Raw genomic sequence first — 23,325 nt, 5'->3', positions numbered from 1 at the left:
GATGCCGGGTGTTGGCCCTGTGTGCCTCGGTCGTATGCAGTCCTGATTGTGGCGCTCACCTGCACGGCGCCAAACATGCATACGACCATCATTGGCACCAAGGCAGAAGCGACTCTCATCGCTGAAGACGACACGTCTCCATTCGTCCCTCCATTCACGCCTGTCGCGACACCACTGGAGGCGGGCTGCACGATGTTGGGGCGTGAGCGGAAGACGGCCTAACGGTGTGCGGGACCGTAGCCCAGCTTCATGGAGACGGTTGCGAATGGTCCTCGTCGATACCCCAGGAGCAACAGTGTCCCTAATTTGCTGGGAAGTGGCGGTGCGGTCCCCTACGGCACTGCGTAGGATCCTACGGTCTTGGCGCGCATCCGTGCGTCGCTGCGGTCCGGTCCCAGGTCGACGGGCACGTGCACCTTCCGCCGACCACTGGCGACAACATCGATGTGCTGTGGAGACCTCACGCCCCACGTGTTGAGCAATTCGGCGGTACGTCCACCCGGCCTCCCGCATGCCCACTATACGCCCTCGCTCAAAGTCCGTCAAATGCACATACGGTTCACGTCCACGCTGTCGCGGCATGCTACCAGTGTTAAAGACTGCGATGGAGCTCCGTATGCCACGGCAAACTGGCTGACACTGACGGCGGCGGTGCACAAATGCTGCGCAGCTAGCGCCATTCGACGGCCAACACCGCGGTTCCTGGTGTGTCCGCTGTGCCGTGCGTGTGATCATTGCTTGTACAGCCCTCTCGCAGTGTCCGGAGCAAGTATGGTGGGTCTGACACACCGGTGTCAATGCGTTCTTTTTTCCATTTCCAGGAGTGTATATCGGACCAGTGTTTCAAACATACAGTACATTCTTTAAGTCATAGTTGCTTCATAAATAACGATTTGAACTTTTCAAATAGTATTTAAGTGATTTAAGTGTCTATAGTGAAAATGCGAGTAAATAACACTGATTATAAACAGATAATATTTGCGGTACTTGTACTACTTTTTCTGCTGCCGCTAATAGAGATAACAGTAATAATACAGTGACGGAAAATTTCGCAGCACCAAGGAGGAGTTGTGTGACATAAACGAAGTTGGTGGGCGTATTTGTACACCTGGAAGATGATGTGTGACCTAACTTCACACCACTAGCGTAAGAGTGGCGCTAGCAGCGCCACTATGAGGATGAATATCCGGTTTACTTTAAACACATGCTGTAACGGTCGTGAGCGTGTGTTTTCTTTCAGAATCTTCGTGGTGAGTTGATGTTGGTGAAAGACGCCTTTGAGGCAAGGAAGTCGCCGTCATCAGCACCTCACTGATTTTGAACGAGGTCGTGTAATAAGGCTACTAGACTCACATTGTTCCTTCTGCGATACTGCAGAAAGACTTGGCAGGAATTAACTCACTGTACATGAATGTTGGCAGTAGTGGTCACGAGAATGTTCGGTCGCAAGAATGGCCAGCTCCAGGCAGCCACATGGCCTTACGGAGAGGGAAGACCATCACGTTTGGCGTATGGCTCTGTAGTATCGTTCTCCATCTGCAGCAGCAATATGAGCGGCAGTTGCCACCACATTGACACAACGAACCGTTACAAATCGGTTTCTTGAAGGAAAGCTCCGAGCCAGACACCCTGTAGTATGCCTTCCACTGAACCCAAAACACCGCCATTTTCGACTTGAGTGGTGTCAATTGAGAACTCACTGGAGGACAAAGCGGAATCCTTTTTTATTTTCTGATGAAAGCTGGTTCAGCCTCGGTGCCAGTGTTGGCTGTGTGTTTGTTAGAAGAAGGACAAGCAACCAACCTGAGTGTGTGTGTGTGTGTGTGTGTGTGTGTGTGTGTGTGTGTGTGTGTGTGTGAGAGAGAGAGAGAGATATAGTGGACGTATACTTCGACTTATGGCCTAGGGTGTGATTTCGTATGACAGCAGGAAACACCCTTGTGATTATCCCACGCACCGTGACCCCAAATTGTGCGCCAGTTAGGGGATTCGATCTGTTCTACTGCCGTTTATGAACAGCATTCCAGGGGATGACTTCCAAATGGATAACGCTCTCCCACAAACCGTTGTTGTAATGCAATATGCTTAACAGACATGTTGGCGTGGCCAGCTCGATCATGAGATCTATCTCCAATGGTGCGCATATAGGACATCATCGGATGACAACTCCAGCATCATCCACAAACAGCATCAACCGTACTGGTATTGCCCGACCAAATGCAACAGCCGTGGAACGCCATACCAGAAACTGATATCCAGCACCTGTGCAATACAATGCGTGCACTTTGGCTTGCTTGTATTCACCATTCTAGAGATTAAACCGGTTATTTATGTACGACCATTTCACCATTGGAATGGCTTACCTCGTGCTTACGTTAACCTGTGACCTTGCAATGCTAATCACTTAAATATATTACATAGACAAATGTATACGCGAAACTTCATTAATCGACGTTAATCATTTTGTGCTGCGATTTTTTCTGTCAGAATGGTATTAAGGAACATAATACCAATAATGGTAGTGGCAGACAAAAAAAGGATTTGTAGGTGTACAAAGTAGATTTTTCTGACAGCGAGTTCTGGGAACGCAGTATGTATGGATACTGCACCAGCTAAGAATACCGAAAAATGAGAATATTTGGCTGGAAAGATGGCCGTTCGGGGGTAAAGAGTGCCTACAGGGACAGTGATAACTATTATTGTTCCCTTAGTAGATTTTCCATTACCTTTATTGTCAAGCTGGTGAGGTTACAAAGTTTTCTATTATGCTGCGGGAGCTTGTACCACAGTTGGATTCCTAATACAGAGAGAGATTTCGAGAATAGGTTTCTGATCAGTGGAGTAGGGCGAAAGAACTTCGCTCTGATGGAAATTTGTGTTTCTGCCTTGTTTTTCAGAAACGAGCGTTAAGGTCGAGGAAAAATGTTGGGAAAAGTGAACGTTGAGCAGAGAAGGTACGGCAAGACAAAAGACAGAAGGTATGGAAATCCCAGCACTTGTCTGCACACAGCCAGAATCGCTGTGCATGTGATGGTGAAATATTATCAATGGATCGAACGTCCCTGATATTACTAACATGGACACTGATAGTTAATTTCAGGCGTCGTCAGCGTTCTTGACATCGGCCTTGCTAAATAACATTGCTATAATCAATAATTGGAAGTAGTGTTTGTACAGGTTCCTTCTTCAGCTCAAGAAGGAAGAGCTTTTGGTATTGTTGTAAGGTACGTTTTCTGCTTTTCATACTTTTTCGTCGACTCACATTTTCATCATTCAAAGTAGTCTAGGTATTAAATCAAATTTTAACGCATTATGCAAATTATGTGAATTATAGTTCATATAAGTGGTCTATTTAGTTTGGTGTTAAATATTTCAACAGTATTACATGTTACTTAAAAACCCAGATAAACGTCAACATAGTGTTGAAAGAACAGCAGCGAGTAATTATTAAAATCCTTCTTAAAACAGCGAAAACTGAAGCCTGTAAACAACGATTCAAACTGTTATTATACAGGGTGTTACAAAAAGGTACGGCCAAACTTTCAGGAAACATTCCTCACACACAAACAAAGAAAATATGTTATGTGGACATGTGTCCGGAAACGCTTAATTTCCATGTTAGAGTTCATTTTAGTTTCGTCAGTATGTACTGTACTTCCTCGATACACCGCCAGTTGGCCCAATTGAAGGAAGGTAATGTTGACTTCGGTGCTTGTGTTGACATGCGACTCATTGCTCTACAGTACAAGCAACAAGCATATCAGTACGTAGCATCAACAGGTTAGTGTTCATCACGAACGTGGTTTTGCGGTCAGTGCAATGTTTACAAATGCGGAATTGGGAGATGCCCATTTGATGTAAGGATTATCACGGGGCAATAGCCGTGGTGCGGTACGTTTGTATCGAGATAGATTTCCAGAACGAAGGTGTCCCGACAGGAAGACGTGCGAAGCAATTGATCGGCGTCTTAGGGAGCACGGAACGTTCCAGCCTATGACTCGCGGCTGGGGAAGACCTAGAACGACGAGGACACCTGAAATGGACGAGGCAATTCTTCGTGCAGTTGACGATAACCCTAACGTCAGCGTGAGAGAAGCTGTTGCTGTACAAGGTAACGTTGACCACGTCACTGTATGGAGAGTGCTACGGGAGAACCAGCTGTTCCCGTACCATGTACAGCGTGTGCAGGCCCTATCAGCAGCTGATTGGCTTCCACGGGTACACTTCTGCGAATGGTTCATCCAACAATGTGTCAATCCTCATTTCAGTGCAAATGTTCTCTTTACGGATGAGGCTTCATTCCAACGTGATCAAATTGTAAATTTTCACAATCAACATGTGTGGGCTGACGAGAATCCGCATGAAATTGTGCAATCACGTCATCAACACAGGTTTTCTGTAAACGTTTGGGCAGGCATTGTTGGTGACATCTTGATTCGGCCCTATGTTCTTCCACCTACGTTCAATGGAGCACGTTATCATGATTTTATACGGGATACCCTACCTGTGCTGCTAGAAGATGTGCCTTTACAATTGCGACACAACATGTGGTTCACGCACGATGGAGCTCCTGCACATTTCAGTCGAAGTGTTCGTACGCTTCTCAACAACAGATTCGGTGACCGATGGATAGGTAGAGGCGGACCAATTCCATGGCCACCACGCTCTCCTGACCTCAACCCTCTTGACTTTCATTTATGGGGGCATTTGAAAGCTCCTTGTCTACGCAACCCCGGTACCAAATGTAGAGACTCTTCGAGCTCGTATTGTGGACGGCTGTGATACAATACGACATTCTCCAGGGCTGCATCAGCGCATCAGGGATTCCATGCGACGGAGGGTGGATGCATGTATCCTGGCTAACGGAGGACATTTTGAACATTTCCTGTAACAAAGTGTTTGAAGTCGCGCTAGTACTCTCTGTTGCTGTGTGTTTCCATTCCATGATTAATGTGATTTGAAGAGAAGTAATAAAATGAGCTCTGACATGAAAACTAAGCGTTTCCGGACACATGTCAACATAACATATTTTCTTTCGTTGTGTGTGAGGAATGTTTCCTGAAAGTTTGGGCGTACCTTTTGGTAACACCCTGTATGTGCTCCGAGAATGCTATACTAGAATTACGAGATGAAGTTCCAACGCTGTAGTTTCTATCTAGTTTTACTAGATTTCTGTGGATGCTGTAGTAATTACCTCTAAACACAAAAAACACATATATAGCCTGTAACTCAGGTAATGATAACATTAACAACCCAAGAGCATGTACATATTTTTGGTATGCGTCTTTTCAATAATTAAAACTAAGAGCAAGAGACGTTATTGATTGTGTTTCACGAATTCACAACAGAAGTTTAACGTTAAATTATATGCCCACAGTTTCAAAAAATACATTTTAGCCAACATATTCCGTTGCTCTGGTGGAAAACAAAGGTACGTCTCTTTCCATGTATGAGATTCTCCATTCGTTGACAGTAAGAGCACATATTAATTCAGTTTAAAATCAAAATTTGAATTACACTCACCCCCGTTGTAGGCCAAGGTCGGTCTTTTGCTGAAATCTGGAAGAAAATAAATGAATGAATCAGTACACTTTGGAAAGTGATCACACTCTTTAAGTCTCTGTACAAAAAATGCTGTGAGAACAATGTATAGCATTTCCTTTCTCAGAATAAATTACAAGTCAGTGTTTTAATAATTATTGCAAGGCATTTTGAGAGACATAGGGTGAAAAATATAAACACCATCGAGTGAGTTATTTTCGTGAGTTCTGAATGGATGAAACTGCATTCACTGCTTAAAACAGTCGCCATAAATTATAAAACTACGGAAGTTGTTGAAAATAAGTGAAACTATGAGATCTTAAATCTGAGTTTCTGTGCTTCAACACATGTATCATCGAAATTTTTAACATCGTTAATACCCAGGAACACGTCAATAAAAATATGAGAATACACAACGACTATCGCTGAGCATTTACGGAGGAAAGGAAGGAACATTACTCTTTACAATGGAGAGTATTTTGGCAAAGACAAAAACGCAAAAATATGAGGATTACAAGCCAGATAAGAGACCTTGACCTTGTAGTAACGATGTGGTAGTTTGCCGCTGTTGATGGACATGGTTCGCTTATTGTGTCCAAAACGTATGTTATTGCTTTCGACATGTCTTTTCTGATTACATTCTGCCACTAAACGTTTACTTGTAGACAATACATTCACTAATGACTTTCACTGAAATTAAGGCTGAATCCGTTCTCAACACTTAACACAACACATGTTGTACCAAGCCATCATGGTAACGAGGCTGTGGGGTGGGGGGGTATGAAGAGTATTATCAGAGGATCAGAGGATCCCAAGGGATCTGCATACTCCTCATGGCTCATAGCAACATAAGAGGGGAATAAACGCTTCCTAATGGTTTTTACATCCAGGATAAACATTTATAACAAATATTGCCGTGGTAAATATAATAAGGAATATGACTCCTAGGCTGATGCCATGGTACGGGAATTAAGTCGCACACCGCTGCAGTCTGGAACCAGAATAGCAACAATACAAAAGCTCCGTAGACCCCAGCAGATACACTGATACACAACTAACCCCGCAGGTCCATGGTTTCAGCCAATATAGGTATTAAAACCACCATGATGGTCGGTGTGTTCGGATTTCTAATGACATGAAATGCAGCAACCACTAATTGGATCCATTTCATTTCAATCGCCCTGTGGATGTTGCATCACTTTTACACTTAATGCTGAAAAATGTTGCTGACAAATCATTGTTTATCTTATTTCCTAATCTTTATAGACATTAGTTTGATTACATGTACGAACTAATATTACTGATAACGTACATTTGTGGAAGTATACTAAATACAAATGCTCATATTCCTTTACTTCTTGGAAATTGCAGTTGTCAGATACTTTTTCATAACGTGAATATTTATTGACCTTTTTATTGAAATAATTATACATCATGTTAAAAAGTGTCAAATATTATGAAAGGTGATAGTAAATATCAAAACCTGAAGAAATGTCCAATGAATATGTCCTATAAAATACATACCTTAAGAGCTATGAGCATTAATTCATTAGAAGAGATCGGTTTTGCGGTATCGAAAATGAACAAGTCCTCATATCATTTAAGGTATGCATTATACTGCCCACTTTTACTGGACTTTCTTTTTTGTTTTGATTGTTACAGCCACATCTCAAACTGTTCATCACTTAACACCCCGTGTGACACCTCATCTCTCAATATTGAGTTCTGTATGTTGATTATAATATGATGTTGAAATGTGCTAACTATTCCTTCAGCTTATATCCTATTACTCTTGTGGTAAGTACCCATCAACCCATGCTGCTCCTGGCAAAAACACACGTTTCATACCCCACAGGAAACATATATCATTACTAGTCATTACTTCAATACATATAAAATATAATTAATTGCAGTAATTGATTATATAAAATTCTACGAATACTTTATATAAATTGTTTGTTACCTACAGCCCTCTTGCAATAGTCAATCTCCAATATGATCATCTTTACTGAAGTGAGACGTTTCATGCTAATATGTGTGAATTGGCACTCTTTACAATGTTATCAATTTATATAGCTTCAGTCAAAATCAAATTACAGTTCCTCATTGTTTCTCGATATCACACAGCTACAATACGATTTCATATTACTCTCTAATCCAATATAATCTCTCATAATATCTTTATCAATATCAGAAAATTATTAAATCTGTTTTCAACATTTCAAATATTTAGCACACTTCTATCTTCAGTGGTTTACAGATAGGGTATAGAAAGATACTCTCTATCGTTATTCCTCTGTGTTATATTCGAAATGCAAAACTACACCATTAAATAACAGAATTCTAAGATTTTTGTTCCTCTTCACGCAGCACTGTAACATTCTGAATGAAATAATTTTAATACCACAGAAATATTGTATGCAGTATTAGAAAATTTTCCGTCTTTTCTGACTGTGTCAAACGTTTTATTTGTGCCAGACACATTTCACATTTTTTTAAAGCACCTCGATTAAAACAAAGTAGATAAAGTATACAAAGTCAGTTGCGTACTCACGAAGACATAAAGACAAAAAATTATTGTGTGTTATATAGTGAAGGGACGTGCACCAAAATACGAACTTATTTGAGTGTGTCTGTCATATACAAACAGCAGTTAATTGCTAAAATATAGATCAGTTGAGAGAAACGTTGAATATGATCTTACAATCGCAGCGACGCATAAAACTACGACAGGTAATCAAGTGGTCTTATAGAAGTCAAAATACTGTCCACTGAAGATGCCTCAAAATAAAGCAAAAAGTGGCTGGTATAAATAAGACATTCATTACAGACGTAAAAGACGGAATATATCTAAATATTAATGGTATAACTGCAACTGCGGAAGAGAAAGTACAGAAATAGAAAAGACAACGTGAACATGGTATGTGCAGCTCACCACTGGTTGTTTTCAATTGCAGCGACTGTCTTCATCTAGTGTTTCATTCTGCAACATATCCTTTCACTTCTGAACTTGTGCCCCTATGTTTACGTGGAATGGACTGTGTCTTCTAGTCCAAGTAAACAGATTGTACTGGCACTGACATGGTGGCAGACGCAGAACTGTATGTCCATATTCCTGTGCAATATAATGGATTTCGTACACTTTCACACGAGACTTATGAAACCCTAGCCGAGTTTGGCTGGCAGTGTGCTGAATCATCTTACTTGCAAGCCACTGCATGACATCGCCTTTTTTTGTACTTGTTGTGGGATCCTTGTGAAAACAATCTAGTGGTAACTTGCAGAGCCCATAACAATCGCCAAGTTTGCAGTCAAGTAAGGGAGAAACTGTTTCCTAAACCATAATGTAAATTTTCTGAAAAAGTGTTCAAATTAGTGCGAAATCTTATTGGACTTAACTGCTAAGGTGATCAGTCCCTAAGCTTACACACTACATAAGCTAAATTATCCTATGGACAAATACACACAACCATGCCCGAGGGAGGACTCAAACCTTCACCGGGACCAGCAGCACAGTTCATGACTGCAGCGCCTAAACCGCTGGCTAATCCCGCGCGGCAAATTTTCTCATTTCAATGATAATCACCTGAATTTCAATTTTTTTGCCCCAAACCCTAGTTTGCTTTCTGGAATGAATCCTAAAGCAGACCCAGTGTGAACCAGAATTACTCGTCCCCTTTTGCCAAGTGGTACTTTAAAACCACCCGAACCACACTCAGTTTGCCGGCCGGAGTGGCCAAGCGGTTCTAGGCGCTACAGTCTGGAACCGTGCGACTGCTACGGTCGCAGGTTCGAATCCTGCCTCGGGCATGGGTGTGTGATGTCCTTAGGTTAGTTAGGTTTAAGTAGTTCTAAGTACTAGGGGACTGATGACCACAGAAGTTAAGTCCCATAGCGCACAGAGCCATTTCAACACTCAGTTTCCAACACCCATTCCTTCCTTGTATGTCCTGGTTTACCCATGTTTCGTCCAGGTAAAAAATATTCTGATTGCCAAATTTTCTTATTACTAGAATACATCTTAAAAACTGCGACCTTGAAGCAATGATATAACGGAATTCCACAAAAATTTTTCGTCCGTAATTTGTATTTACATATCTGAACCCAATGTCTTTCAGTATTCTTCTCATTGATGTAAAACTGCCTTTAAAGTATGTGGTTTCCCGCATTTTAAACGTAAGTTTTTTAACAGTAGGAAATTCGCCTGTCTTGTACCAATTTAACACAACTCGACTTAGGACATCATTTTGGTGACAGGCTTCTCACGACTTGACGTTTCCTTGGCGATCTAAAAACTGGGCTTCAGTTGTATGGGAAGACAAATTACCTTCACTGGCAATCCTCTGAACAGTTCTCAAGCTGTCGCCACTCCTGCCGCTGTCCGTTCCTAAGATCTGGCTACATTTCTGATAGGCACACCGTTTTCATCTAAGCGCTTGAAGAGAGCGTATATCCTGTAATTTATGTCTCTTGCCTGTTCATGGAGAATTTGTCGCTTACCACCACCATCAGCAATGACAAATCGCAATAAACCGAAAAATTCCCCTAATAACTTCCACAAACACGTTTGACACTCGCACTGGCCAAGATGTTTACAGCAGAGTCTTGAGAAATCTACTGAATGTTCATTGGCTGTCGGAGGATGACGTCACGTCAGATGCGCACAACTAGCCTGAACCCCAACGCTGCTGTTCATGGCTCCAACTATAGCACTGCATCGTGCACCAAGTAAAGAAACGAATATCCCAGTACTATCCTATGCCGAGACAATATATATGGGGAAATGGTAAACGTGCTACGTACCACGATGCAGATGGGTGCGCCGCTGTTGTCCTTACATGTGATCATCCAGGTACTTTTTCAGGAATGACGTAGGTTATTCCATCGATATTCTGTCGTGTCGTCGTCAGCCCAGTTAATGGGTATCTTCCTCTACCTGTTTATGATCCGTGTGCGCGGAAGATCGCTTAGGATACTTCCTAACTAGTAAGAAAAGTGTGGCCAATATTTCTGGTTCTGTACAATCTTAGTATGAAGTACTTGAAGGTAGTTCCAAAAGTCCAATACATCTTTAGGTGCCGGTCGGTGTGACCGAGCGGTTCTAGGCGCTTCAGTCTGGATCGCGCACGACCGCTACGGACGCAGGTTCGAATCCTGCCTCGGGCATGGATGTGTGTGATGTCCTTAGGTTAGTTAGGGTTAAGTAGTTCTAAGTTCTAGGGGACTGCTGACCTCTGTTTAGTCCCAGCTGTTTAGTCCCATAGTGCTCAGAGCCATCTTTGGGTCCATTGTAAAATAAAAATTTCCCAAATTGCCCACGGATCCACGTGACTGTGTTGGTTTTGGCGCGCAGGAAATATAGTTCAACTGTAAAAAGCTGATGCTTAGGTGCGAAATCTTTCGTTTTCACTCTTAGAAAGTACGCCAAAATTTGTCTCACCAAGTACCTTACGTCTTCCTCTGTGCCACATCTGAGACGGCGCTCATCCCTATCTGGTTTTCCGCGTTCCGCGCACTGAGGTGCAGTCGGGTGACCTATGTACTGTTGACTGTGAAGTACCACGTTCTTCGGACGTCTGTATCCTGTGTAACAACATGTATCGTCCACCACACCACATACCAACTAATATAAGAGTTCTTTGCCTTCAGGATGTTTGGAGGACGTTTCCGTTGTAGGACACGATAAACCTCTGGTGCCGTCGCCTGTTTCGTCGTTCTTAGTCCTATGAGGACATAACTGTGTTCAAGATAAAAGTAACCAGGCATCAGAAAGACGTTGTCAGTGCGGGCCTAAAGGACGGCGGAGCCAAGAATTCCAGCAGCAGACCCATCATACTTTCTAGGCGGAGCCGCCACAGTTTAATGTGCGAGCTGACAAACAAGGCCATCATTCAGTCGAGGACGTGGACGAGGGGAAGGAGGGGAAGACATCCTCTTTCTGGAGTAAGGATCTGAACTCAAAACTGATTTTGAAGAGCATGCCGTTTCTGACCCAGGCTAAAAATGCAGCTAATACACGGACAATGGGATGACAGAAGTTATAGGATAGAGTTATGTACATATACAGATGACGGTAGTACCGCGTGCACGAGGTATAGAAAGGTTAGGGCATTGGGGGAGCTGTCATTTGTTCTCGGGTGATTCATGTTTTAATGTTACTCCAACTGCAGTTCTGGCTAAAATACTTCTCATTACGAGAGATTCAATGTAATGTGAGAGTGATATAGTGTTTGCTGTGGAATATTTTGCTTTGAACCGTCGCATCTCTTCCACCAATAACGTCCATTAACGGATGTATATTGCTGATCTGCCTTTTAACAGCAGATGTATTTTCCGTAAGCATTTCGAAGATGTTCACACATAGCGAGTAACTGTTACAGACTTTGCGTCATTCCATTGGCAAAACTGCAATTGACTTAAAGTGCCAAGTGCTTTGCGCAATATGTACCCTACCTTAACAATGTATATTCTTTGTACTACTGTCAAAAACAATTAAATTTACTGATTTATAGTGAAAAGTTAATGATTTACAACAAACTGTTAGTACAGTTTTGAAGACAATAAATGTTTATTCATTCTGAATACATTTTTAAATACTGTTCTTTTGACATCTGTGTGGAAATTTGGTTATGAATTTTCAGTAACAACACCTATCGTAGAATCATTAATTAAATCTTGTTATCACGTGGGATTCTATTCCTAACATTAATAAAGGTATAGTACAAAATGTAAAAACGGAATTTCCGGTTGAAGTTCGTAGTATCAAAGTAACTGGCACTCAATAGTATTTACATCAGAATGTTCGAGGAAAGATAGTGAAAATGTTGATAAAACTGATATAATTGGTTTTTTCGCTATTGACATGATACATAAAGCGCACACGTAACGTTAAATACGTCAAACGACTGATAAATGTTCCAAAAGCCTGTTTTTTAGGCAAGTGGGTATTTACGAACTTCGCTAACTAATTATTGATTTGTCCGTTAGGGCAGTGCGGCGAAACTTATTGTTAATGGGCTACTGCAGTTGACGACGATGCGAGTGCCTTTGCTAACAGCAATAAATCGCCTGCAGCACCACTCCTGGACTCGTGGCTATAACGGTTGTACCTTAGACGACTAGAAGACTATCGACATGAGTCCCGATTCTAGTTGGTAAGAGATGGTGGGAAGGTACAGGTGTGGCGTAGACACTAGAAATCACGGACCCAATATTTCAACAAGGCATTGACCATACTGTTGATGGCTCCGTAATGGTGTGGGCTGTGTTTACATGGAATGGACTGTGTCATCTAGTCCAAGTGAACTGATCACTGACTGGAAATTCGGCTACTTGGAGACTATTTGCAGCCAGTCATGGACTTCACATTCCCAAACATGTCACGAGGCCACAACGGTTCTAGATTTGCTTCAACAACGTTTTGGAGTGAATGAACTGGCTACCTAGATTTCTCGACATAAACCCCATCGAACAATTCCAGAACATACTCGAGACGTCAGTACGTGCATAGCATCCTGCACCACCAGCAACACTTTCGCCGTTATGTACGGCTGTAGAGGTAGCTAGGCTCAGTATTTCTGCAGGGAACTTTCATTTACTTTTTGAGTCCATGCAACATCAACTTGATACTCTATGAGGGCAAAAAGATGATCCGACACGATGTCAGGAGGTATCCCATGACTTTTGTCGCCAAAGAGTACTTTTTGAGACATCAGTAATTGCATTTGAAGTACATGCCTTATTCGTGGAATGTGTGATGATAAATAAATATTGACGATTTGCATTCTTTTGTGACCGTCACGCGACCGTAGGCCAAAGTTGGAGATTTCGACCCGAATTTGTTCTAACAAGCGGCGCTAGTTAAAGGCCGAGGTGTGTCATATGTTGTCGTATAGCTCTACTCCGAGGCATTTAATATTACCGGGGTCGACACACGCTGGGGCTAACCCGACCCCTATGTTCATGGCGACAGAGCTGGTTACATTAAGGCAGATGCCGGTAGCAGAGGTGAGAACCGAGGCTGCGCCGCCCCCCCTTCCTCCCCCGCGCCCCCCTCCCAAGTCCCCGTGACCGCGGCCTCGACTTGCGCTACACGGTCAGCCGGTCGAACGGCAACGGCGCCTGTCAGGCAGTGCGGTGGCCCGCCAGAACGCGAGTCTCCCCGGGCGCCCGTGCGGCTAGGCTGCTCGTCAAGTCACGCGCGCGCCAGGCATCACATTATTGCTGGGGCGATACGAAATCACTGTGGCCCGTTTACAAGCAATTTTTTACTTCGCACAGTATTTAACGACACAGTTCCTTACCCCCGGTCTTATATTAAAATTATTGATGGCTGTATCATCAGCAACAAGATGGTTACTTAAATCTCCACCCTTTCTTGTAATTATGAATGCAAGTCATTGTTTAGGTACATGTGTACCTCACGATGTTTATTTTTTTCTCACCAGGTACGTCTTTCGCTAGGCAAAGTCTAACTTCCGACTGCAGGTTTTTTGACAGAAATTTTGTTAAAAATCTACAGTATAAATTTTTTACTTCACGGACCAAAAACAAACCTGTGTAATGTGCAAGACCGTACGAATCGTTCGTTGAAAGCCTTGCAGTTCGGGAAATCTGTCTAAATTCCCATCAAATTGAGTGCTTTCTTACCCTTCACGATTTCCTAGTAGAAATTCATCTCACTTCGGACGAAAATGCTAAGAGTAAAATTAAGGAACATGTGAAGGGCTTTGGAAAAACTTTAAACACGATTTCCCTGCTGTATGTAGTAATAATAAGTGGATTCACAGTCTCTCGGAAAAGGCAATAGTTTTGGAATCCACATAAAGTTTAATTGAAATGAGCAACTACTCGAAACATCCAGTGACTAATTTACAGAAAACAGATCTTCGTTTCTGGTTAAGCTTAAAGACGGAGTTTCTAAAAGCGGTAACAAGTTTATTACCTGGCTCATACACATATCTGTGCGAAAAAGCTTTCCTTCTTACATCCAGGAACAAACGCCATGGCGAAAGCAATCTCAGACTGTCTTTACCTTCTGTGGTTCCTGATGTCAAAGTTATGTCACATGCAAAGCGGGCGGATCCTCCCCAACGAATTCCGAGGAGGCGTTGAGTCACTCAATTCCATAACGAACACTTTTAGATGAAGAGAAAAGTGTAAAATACTTTAATATTGCGTACTACGCCTACCCGTTCTGCAAAAGCTTCTTCAGCCGTTTTGATGTGGTACATGTGAAATGAAAAGCATTATAAAAGCATTAGGGTTATTAAAACGTTGGTATATGCATTAAACTGCTACCTACCGCGTTTATGAAATAGTTATTTACTCATTCAATTAACCGATTTTCGAACCTTCCCAGGTACATCTTCTGATGATGTACAGGACGCTACGTAGCTTTTCCAAACATAATGTTGGGTGCTGGCGTTGTGACAAGCAGATAGAACATGCTTTAATGCATCGCCGTGAGTATTGTTTATCTGCCAATGTGTTTCCAAAATTTAGTCTTGTACTTACTATGACGGTATGGGCGGGTTTTGTCGTTAATATCCATCTGTCTGCTTCCATTATGATGGCCAAGTGGTACCAACAAAGGCTGCCCATACTGTCGCAGTAGGCAAAAAACTTAATTTTTGAACCAATTTGTCAGGTAAACAACACTCATATCATCGCTTTAAAGCAAAGTCGACCTTCCTGCCCCCAGAATTACGCTTGAAATAGCTATGTAACGTCCTGCTATCATCTGAAGATGAGTCTGAAAAAGTCCGAAAACAGGATGGAATGAATCAGTTACTCTTTCAAAAAATGAATGCCGCATATTTATGTATTTACATTGGATAAACAGTCACGTGTTATGTAACATCTGTAATGATCGAGCTCACTTAAACCATCTTTTATGAATTCAGTTACCTTAGTGTTACACTACGTATTTTTTTTGTGCTACTTCCATCATTTTACATTACGCGCTATTTCTCTTTGAAACGATCAAGAACGCCCTCTTCCTAGCATATAAAACCATTACGATTCTCAAAGAAGTGCAGACGATTCATAAAGCAGTTCCGCACGTGTGGGGCCAGCCAATCCCGCCTTCCCTGCGCTTCCTGTGTCCTTATTGCTCCGAGCCTTGATGACACCCGCGTTCCGTCGGGTGCCCGACGAGCCGCATGGTTCGACGGCGCATCGCGGCTCGTGCACTCCGTTGCCGGTACACTTGAGCTCGACTACCCGCAGTGCGGGCTACGGGACGGAGCGGTCGGCAGCAGCCAGGGTCAGGTGGGTATATGTGGCGCGATGCACGGCTCTGGTCGGAAGCTACACCATATGTGTCAGTTCATTATAGAGCGTTGGTTACATCGTCACCGTTGCGGAGCACTAGCGCCTTGTCGTCTGCGTACGCAGTACAGCGAAATGTGACGTCAGGTAACCTAGACGTTGAAGTAGGCCACAGATCAATGGTTCCAGTTAAGGATCGTACAGTAACGTCGATAGAGAGTAGCTTTGAGGCACGATCTGGAAATGAGGGGGGCTGTGTCATACACCCTTTGACGAACGTCCCTCGCAGGAGGCGCATTACGATGTCTGTGAATTGCTGTGAGTGCTGCATGTGTTGGGGATTGGACGTCATGTACGCGTGAATCACTCGTTTGGCTAAAATCTATTAACAACAATGCTCCCAAGATGTGGCGTGTCCTCGCTAGGACTGCTACGTCACAGTATCGACATAGTGCTGTGTGAGTGTTATTCATGTCCCTAGGGAAGCGTGATCTGGTAAGATGAACTGAGGCAGGGTTAGTCGTATACGAGTCACTACCAGTCTGATGTACACATTCATGTAGCGAGTTGAGAGTGTTAGTGGGCAGCAATCATGTACTCGAGCGCCACCAGTCGTTTTGTGGACTGGTATAAGCTTTCCATCGACGAAGGCTGCAAGTAGTGGCACCGAAAAATGTCTGTTCACTTCAGAGCCATGAAGTACTTTAATGTTGTATAAAACTCAATGGTGAGTCAGTTGGGGCCAGAAGACTTGTTCGGCGTTCCTTTACCTACGGCGTCGTTGCCTTTGTCTTCCATAATTTCACCCAATAATTTAGTTCGCTAGTACTGTGCAAGACTGCAATAAATCGATCGTGATACGCCTGTCACCGTCGTCGGGTCGGAATACTGAGGCGAGTAAAGTCGTGAGTAATGGTCGAGGAAGGTTGCACCAATACCGCTTCGCACGGCCAGCGGTGGCTCTCCGCAGTAGTGATAGCCTGTACCAGTGCCCGTCGTCGTCTTTTCATTCTCGAATGACGTGGTGCATAGTGGGTTGTTTCATCGCTCTTGTGTCATGTGTTCGCATTCTTTCCTTCTAGGTGGCGACCATATTGGCTACGATCTGTGCCTTCGGTTGGTGGATTGTCAACTGTTGTTCTGGCGTGGATGACCGGGATACGCATTCGCGAAGGAGAATGACTATGACTAGGGAGCGCTGCCTCAAAGCCAGTCTCGTGAGCGTACGTAACCGAGGTTCTTAGTATGGCCTGTCTGGCGCTATTTAACTGCCAACCGATCGCTGTAGGATACGTCGGGAGACGGCGGACGCAATAACTACATGTGTTCTAAATAGCGCATATTTATCACATGGCGATAGGTGATGCGTTTGCCAAGTTCGGGTGTCTGAATGGCGTGCCTGTTGATCTTTCAACGCCTGGATACTATTGAAATCGCCCGTACCCACCAGCCCTCGTGCCTGCCATGAAAGAGCGGTGCTACTCCTTCCGCGAAGAAGAGCAATCGTTCGCGACGTCGATTCTTTCTGTAAGTACGCAATGACAGACGATATGCCAGGTACCTTTACGGCCATTCCTCTAGCACTGGGCAGATATCGTACTTCGTACGACTCAAGCTCTTCCTGAGGAGAAATGCTACACCTGTTAGTTGGTGTGGATTAGGACACGTGAGCCGTATAACATTATATGCAAGTTTTGTTAAACTAAATGTTCTTTCTGCAGCAAGCTTATTTAATTATCAAGAGATCTTGAACTTCGCAATTGATTTAGTATCGGCATAATTCATGGAAGCAGCCGCAGTTGTATGACTGATATAAGTGAATATTATTATTTATAGCCCTTTTATGAATCTGTCAAATTAAATAAAAACTAGGATTAGATACCCCATTACTTAAATTTTAATTATACATACCAGGATACCACTGGTTAGGGTCTTGTAATCCCATGGAATTTGGCAGTATCTCATTCCATTCACAGGAACCTATCCCGTGCTTGATATTGCACAATTTACTCTAGTTAATGTACTTGTTTGCATATCTCCATTATCAGAGAAACTATTTAGAGTTAAAAGTCTCAAAATTTATAATTATAAAATATATCAGGTCAAGGTGCAGCTTATAATTAAGAGGAGGTAGGCAGTGGCGTAGCGTGAGGGGAGACTGGGACTTAGTCTCCCCTGTATTCGTGATTGAAAATGATGCAATAGTAAATCATAACAAAAATTTAAACAACTTCCTACTAGGAGCACTAAATGTGCGAAGACGTCAGTTCTGTAGCCCGCGCCGCCGCACCCTGAGTATTGGTGTATCTGCCTGCTTGAGACTCGACAGCTCTCAGTCTTTGCCCTTCCCTTACCTGGCTGTGTGCGCCTGAGCGTTAGTCGCGCTCTCGGCTCTCCACCACTTCCCCTCTTCCACGAAGGCCGGTGCGCTGCACTTGCTAGAAGGTATCGAGACTAGTCTCTGCCGCTTCTATGCTGGCATTTAACACAGAAGTGAGCTGTCTCGCGGTTTGGGTTCGTAGACTTTCTTATGTGATTTTAGTGCATATTTTTCTGGTGTCGCCAACATGAGTGAGCCAGCAACTGAACATCTTACAGAATTTTTTTTAAAACGCCTTTTCCTACATTAACGTACGAAAAAAAGTGCGAATCGAAAGACAAATGACCTACTCCTATAAGCAGTGTAGTTTTGAGTTAAGCCAAACCAAAACGCACTTTTCAGACAGCCTGGTACGAAAAGTATGCTTGGCTGACTGCGAATGCAGTTAATAACATGTCATAATGTTATATATGTCTTCTGTTAGGTGGCAAAAAGGAATGATGAAATGAGGGCATTTGTACAATAAAGAACGCTGACAGGAAAGCACAAAATTATCAGATATAAAAACGTCACCTGCAGAACAAAGAAATGTTTCAGTTATTGGGCAGAAGTAGAACTGAGCAAGCCCTTTCTGAAGCCGCTCGTCTGACAGCAATAAAATACAGCAAACAAGGTGCATCCAGCAGGAGAGTATTGGTTCATCTTATTCAGGCAATTGTATTTCTTTGTAAACAAGAACTAGCTTTTCGCGGCCATCGAGAAGACGAATCCTCCAGCAACAGAGGTAACTATCTGGAATTGTTGGATTTACTAGCTCAAGGAGAGCAGTTAATCCGAGACCATCTGTCATCATCTTCAACCTTTAAAGGAAGTTCTCCAGATATACAGAATGATGAAACAGAAATGATAACTCTAGTAGTTAATGAGAAAATAAAATCTGAAATTCTGAACCGCAATTTCATTTCGATTCAGGCTGATGAAACATTAGACGTGCCATGCAAGAGTCAAATGAATATCATATTCAGGTACTGTACTGCAGACAAAATTGAGGATAGATTCGTAGGATTTTACGACGTTTCTGGAGAGAAAACTGCTGAAGATTTGCCAAACATTGTTCATACAGTACTGAAAGAATGGAATGTGGAAGAAAAAGTGGTTGGTCAAACATATGACGGCGCTTCAGCAATAGCGGGCTGAGAAAGAGGACTACAACAGTTGTTGAAGGAGTTCTGTCCCTATGCGCTGTTTATTCATTGTTACGCATACAAACTGAATTTGGTTTGGTACTGTTACATGCCTCCAAAATCATATGACAAGTACGCATGTTTGTAAGTGATCTTCCAAACATTCGTTTTTCAGCAAATAATCAAAGATGTATTGCTAACTGAGAAAGGATTTAAACTGCCACATGCAAGCAACACTCGCTGGGACTTTCGTTCCAGGGCAGTTTCAACAACATCTAGTAATTTCTCACGGCTATATAGTGTTTTTAATTATATATTTCATGATACAGACTCTGTGGGACCCAGAATTTTTGAGCTGTGCTGTGGGAATGGAAAGATGGATGGATGATTCTAAGTTTGTCTACATGCTTTGATTCTACCAAGTGTGCTTTGTTTATGTTGATCATCTCTCTCGATTCTAGGCGCCACAGTCTGGAACCGCGCGACCGCTATGGTCGCTGGTTCGAATCCTTGCCTTGGGCGTGGATGTGTGTGATGTCCTTTGGTTAGTTAGGTTTAAGTAGTTCTAAGTTCTAGGGGACTGATGACCTTAGAAATTTAGTCCCATAGTGCTCAGAGCCATTTGAACCATTTTTGATCATCTCTTAAATGTTCTTCAGTCAAAATCTGTCAGTATAACTGCTTGCCACGACGAAATAAGAACTGTTATGAGAAACTTACGACAATTAAGAACGGAAACATTCATTGATGAATGTATTAAATGCAGCTTGTTTGAATGGCAACTTATCATTCTGTGACAGTCAAGACATCTCTCAGTGCACTAACTTACGAGATACTGGATTTGCAAATTGTTCAGATGGAAAGAAGGTTTCAAAACTTTCGCCAAATTGTTTGTTGAACTTCTGAAAGAAAAGTGTTTCCCGAACTATCAAAAAGAATTCCCAAAGTTGAAACTGCTTCAATTATTAGAACAGTAACCTTTTTTCAAACAAGAACAACTTGAAAATGAACTATGTAACATATACACTGATGAGAAAAAACTATCTCCGAGAATCCTCTTAAAGTACATTGTCAACAATGATTTAGACTCTGTTGATGAGGAAACAACGAAGTTCCTGCGTTTGGTTTTGACCCTACCCGCAACTACAGCAAGCAGTGAACGAAGCATGAGTGCTCTTAAACTAGTGAAGAATTATTTAAGCAATTCAATGTCCATCACCTGGCTGTTGTGTTTGAGCACGTTAGCTATAGAAATGACACTACTTGGAGAGCTATCGAGTGATCAGATCATTGTAGACCGAGTTATAAGCTTATTCGTGGAAAGAAAAGAGAGGTGCATTGCATTTGTGTACAAGACAATATAAGTGCTTCTTCTCTTGCTGCTGGAGTTCTACAAAATTGTCATTGTTTCTTGAACAAGTTAGTTATTATTATTATTATTATTATTACTATTATTATTATTGTTAGTGGCGATGGTAATGGTTGTAGTAGTAATAGTATTTGCTGTAGTTGTTGTTTTATTTGAAGCATTTTGTTTCATTTGTTTAAATTATTGTTTATTGTACTATTTTGTCTCCCTATAATAGCTGCAGAGTCTGCCCGGCCTTTACAACCATGCTATGCCACTGGAAGTAGGTTACAATAGGTTTTGTTTACAATGGATTTAATGATGAAATTCTGTTAACAAAGGTGGATTTGACAGTAATTTGATTTATTTAATTTAACTGATATGGGCCCTGAGGTGTATACACATTGCCCGGCACTCACATTATTGATTATTCTATTGAAATTATATTAAGGTAGCTTCAATTAGATTAGGTATGTCATAACATTGAAGATGTACTGGAAAGTGTATCTGGGAAGAAGTTGAAGTGATAACTTATTAGTAAAGTATTTCACTTACACTGAAAATTTTCCATTCAAAACAGGATGTATGGATTATTAAACATATTATATTAGATTTTTATTTATTTAATTCATTAAAATAATTAGTTATGTTGTTTTCTTGTGTTAGTATATTTTATATTATTCTATATAACAGATATTTTAAATTGTAAAATATTTGTAATATAAAGGTCTTATAAACGTATTATTCTAAATTTTTCAAAATATGTTTTATTTGTTGTACCTTTTGTATAAGGATTTATCAAACATTTATAATTTATGTTACAGGTCTCGATTTGGGTTTCTTCAAATAATTTATAGTTAATGTGTCATAATAATTGTTAAATTATTTATAGAAATGTAATATTAAATGTTTCTTAAGATATCTTGTTACTTAAGAAAAAATATATTATAACAGGACAATTCCTAAAACTTGTTTACTTTACATACTTCTTAATTATTGTACACATTGTAAACATGTGAGACAAAAGAAAATAAAAGTAAATAAGTTAATTTGCTTAGGGAAACCAAATGTTTTGAAAACATAAAGCTAGAATTTTAACTCTTCTATTAACTTTTCTCAAAAAATTTAGCTAAATAAAAAAAGTAAACAAAATCTTTAAACCAATAACGAAAAACTGGGGGTTAAAAAACTCTTTCAAGCTAAATTAGGATATCATAACGAAATTGAGGTAAAGTACCTTGAACTCAAATAAATCCAAAAGAAATAATAGCAAGCTTAATAAAAAATTAAAAGGAGTAGAAAACACCGGCCAACAAAATTTAAGTCAACACCATTCTCATAATAACAATGCTAGTATATTCACCCTAAAAAAATAAAGTAAAATCACTTGCACCATTACAATATTAAACCATGAAATTAATTCAGACTCACCTTCAGAAAAATCGAAATGAGTTCAGGTGTTAATCAAGAGGCAAAACAAGCTAAAGCTAAATGAAAACAAATAATGACAAATCAACAATAAAGTTGATAGTTCACGAAATCCAATATATTAAAACTCCCAATTAAAATAGTCAAAGACAATAAAATTAAATCTAGTATAACTTCATATGATATTGTTTGAGCAACAGGAGGGATAGATCCTAACATGGAATAATTTGAATTGGAAGATCAACCAGCAATTATTACACTCTAAACACCTAGTCTAGTACAACATAAAAAACAAAAAACCATAAGAAAATGAACATATGTAAGCTAAATAAGAAAAGATAACTCAAACAGCCAAAGAAATTATTAAATTAGAAACAGGGGAAAAATAATAACGTAAATAAGTAGATATAACAGAAATAGGCTGCTCCTTACAAATTAATACAATAGCTTTACTAAAACAATAAGGGATCCCTACAAACACTACTTTATTCAGGCCTTTAAACTTTCTGTATAGCCTAAAACCTTATGCTCTAATAAAGTCAATAAAGTCACACTAATTAAAACACAGATTACCAATAAAGGAAAATTCAAAACAAACATAAATAATTCAGAGAGTATCAATTGTATCTGTAGAAATTATCTACATAAATGAATTATAAATTCAACACCTTAATCTGTCAAAATAGTAACTAGTTAACATTAATCAATAGCATAAGAAATGTTTGAACCATATGGTCCTTCCATATTATTATAGGTAAATAATCTTAGAATAGATACCGACCTGTCTCAAGCAGGACTGAACTCATATCATGTAAGCATTTAAAAGTCAAACATAACTATTTATTGGGCTCCTACACCCTAAATTTTTCTTAATCCAACATCGTGGTCACAATCTGCTTTGCTAATATGAGCTCTCAAAAACTATTATGCTGTTATTCCTAAGGTAACTTAGCCTCATAATCATGAAATATGAATCAAAACAACAAACTTAGATCTCTTATATAATAATGATGACTTTATTTATTCTTCACATCACCCCAACAATCTTTAAATGTAGAAGCATTAACTAATAACTGTATAAAAGTAAAATCTTAAGCTTTATGGATATTCTAACTCGGAAAAGAAATCTGAGCCTTTTGACTTAAAAGTAAATTTGAAAAATTTATTAAGAAATAGTTGATTCCTCATCAAGCCATTCATCCCAACCACTAATTAAAAGACTAATGATTATG

This window comes from Schistocerca piceifrons, chromosome X, assembly GCF_021461385.2.
Source record: "Schistocerca piceifrons isolate TAMUIC-IGC-003096 chromosome X, iqSchPice1.1, whole genome shotgun sequence".
In the NCBI taxonomy this organism is placed as follows: domain Eukaryota; kingdom Metazoa; phylum Arthropoda; class Insecta; order Orthoptera; family Acrididae; genus Schistocerca; species Schistocerca piceifrons.
This window is presented reverse-complemented; position numbering follows the sequence as displayed.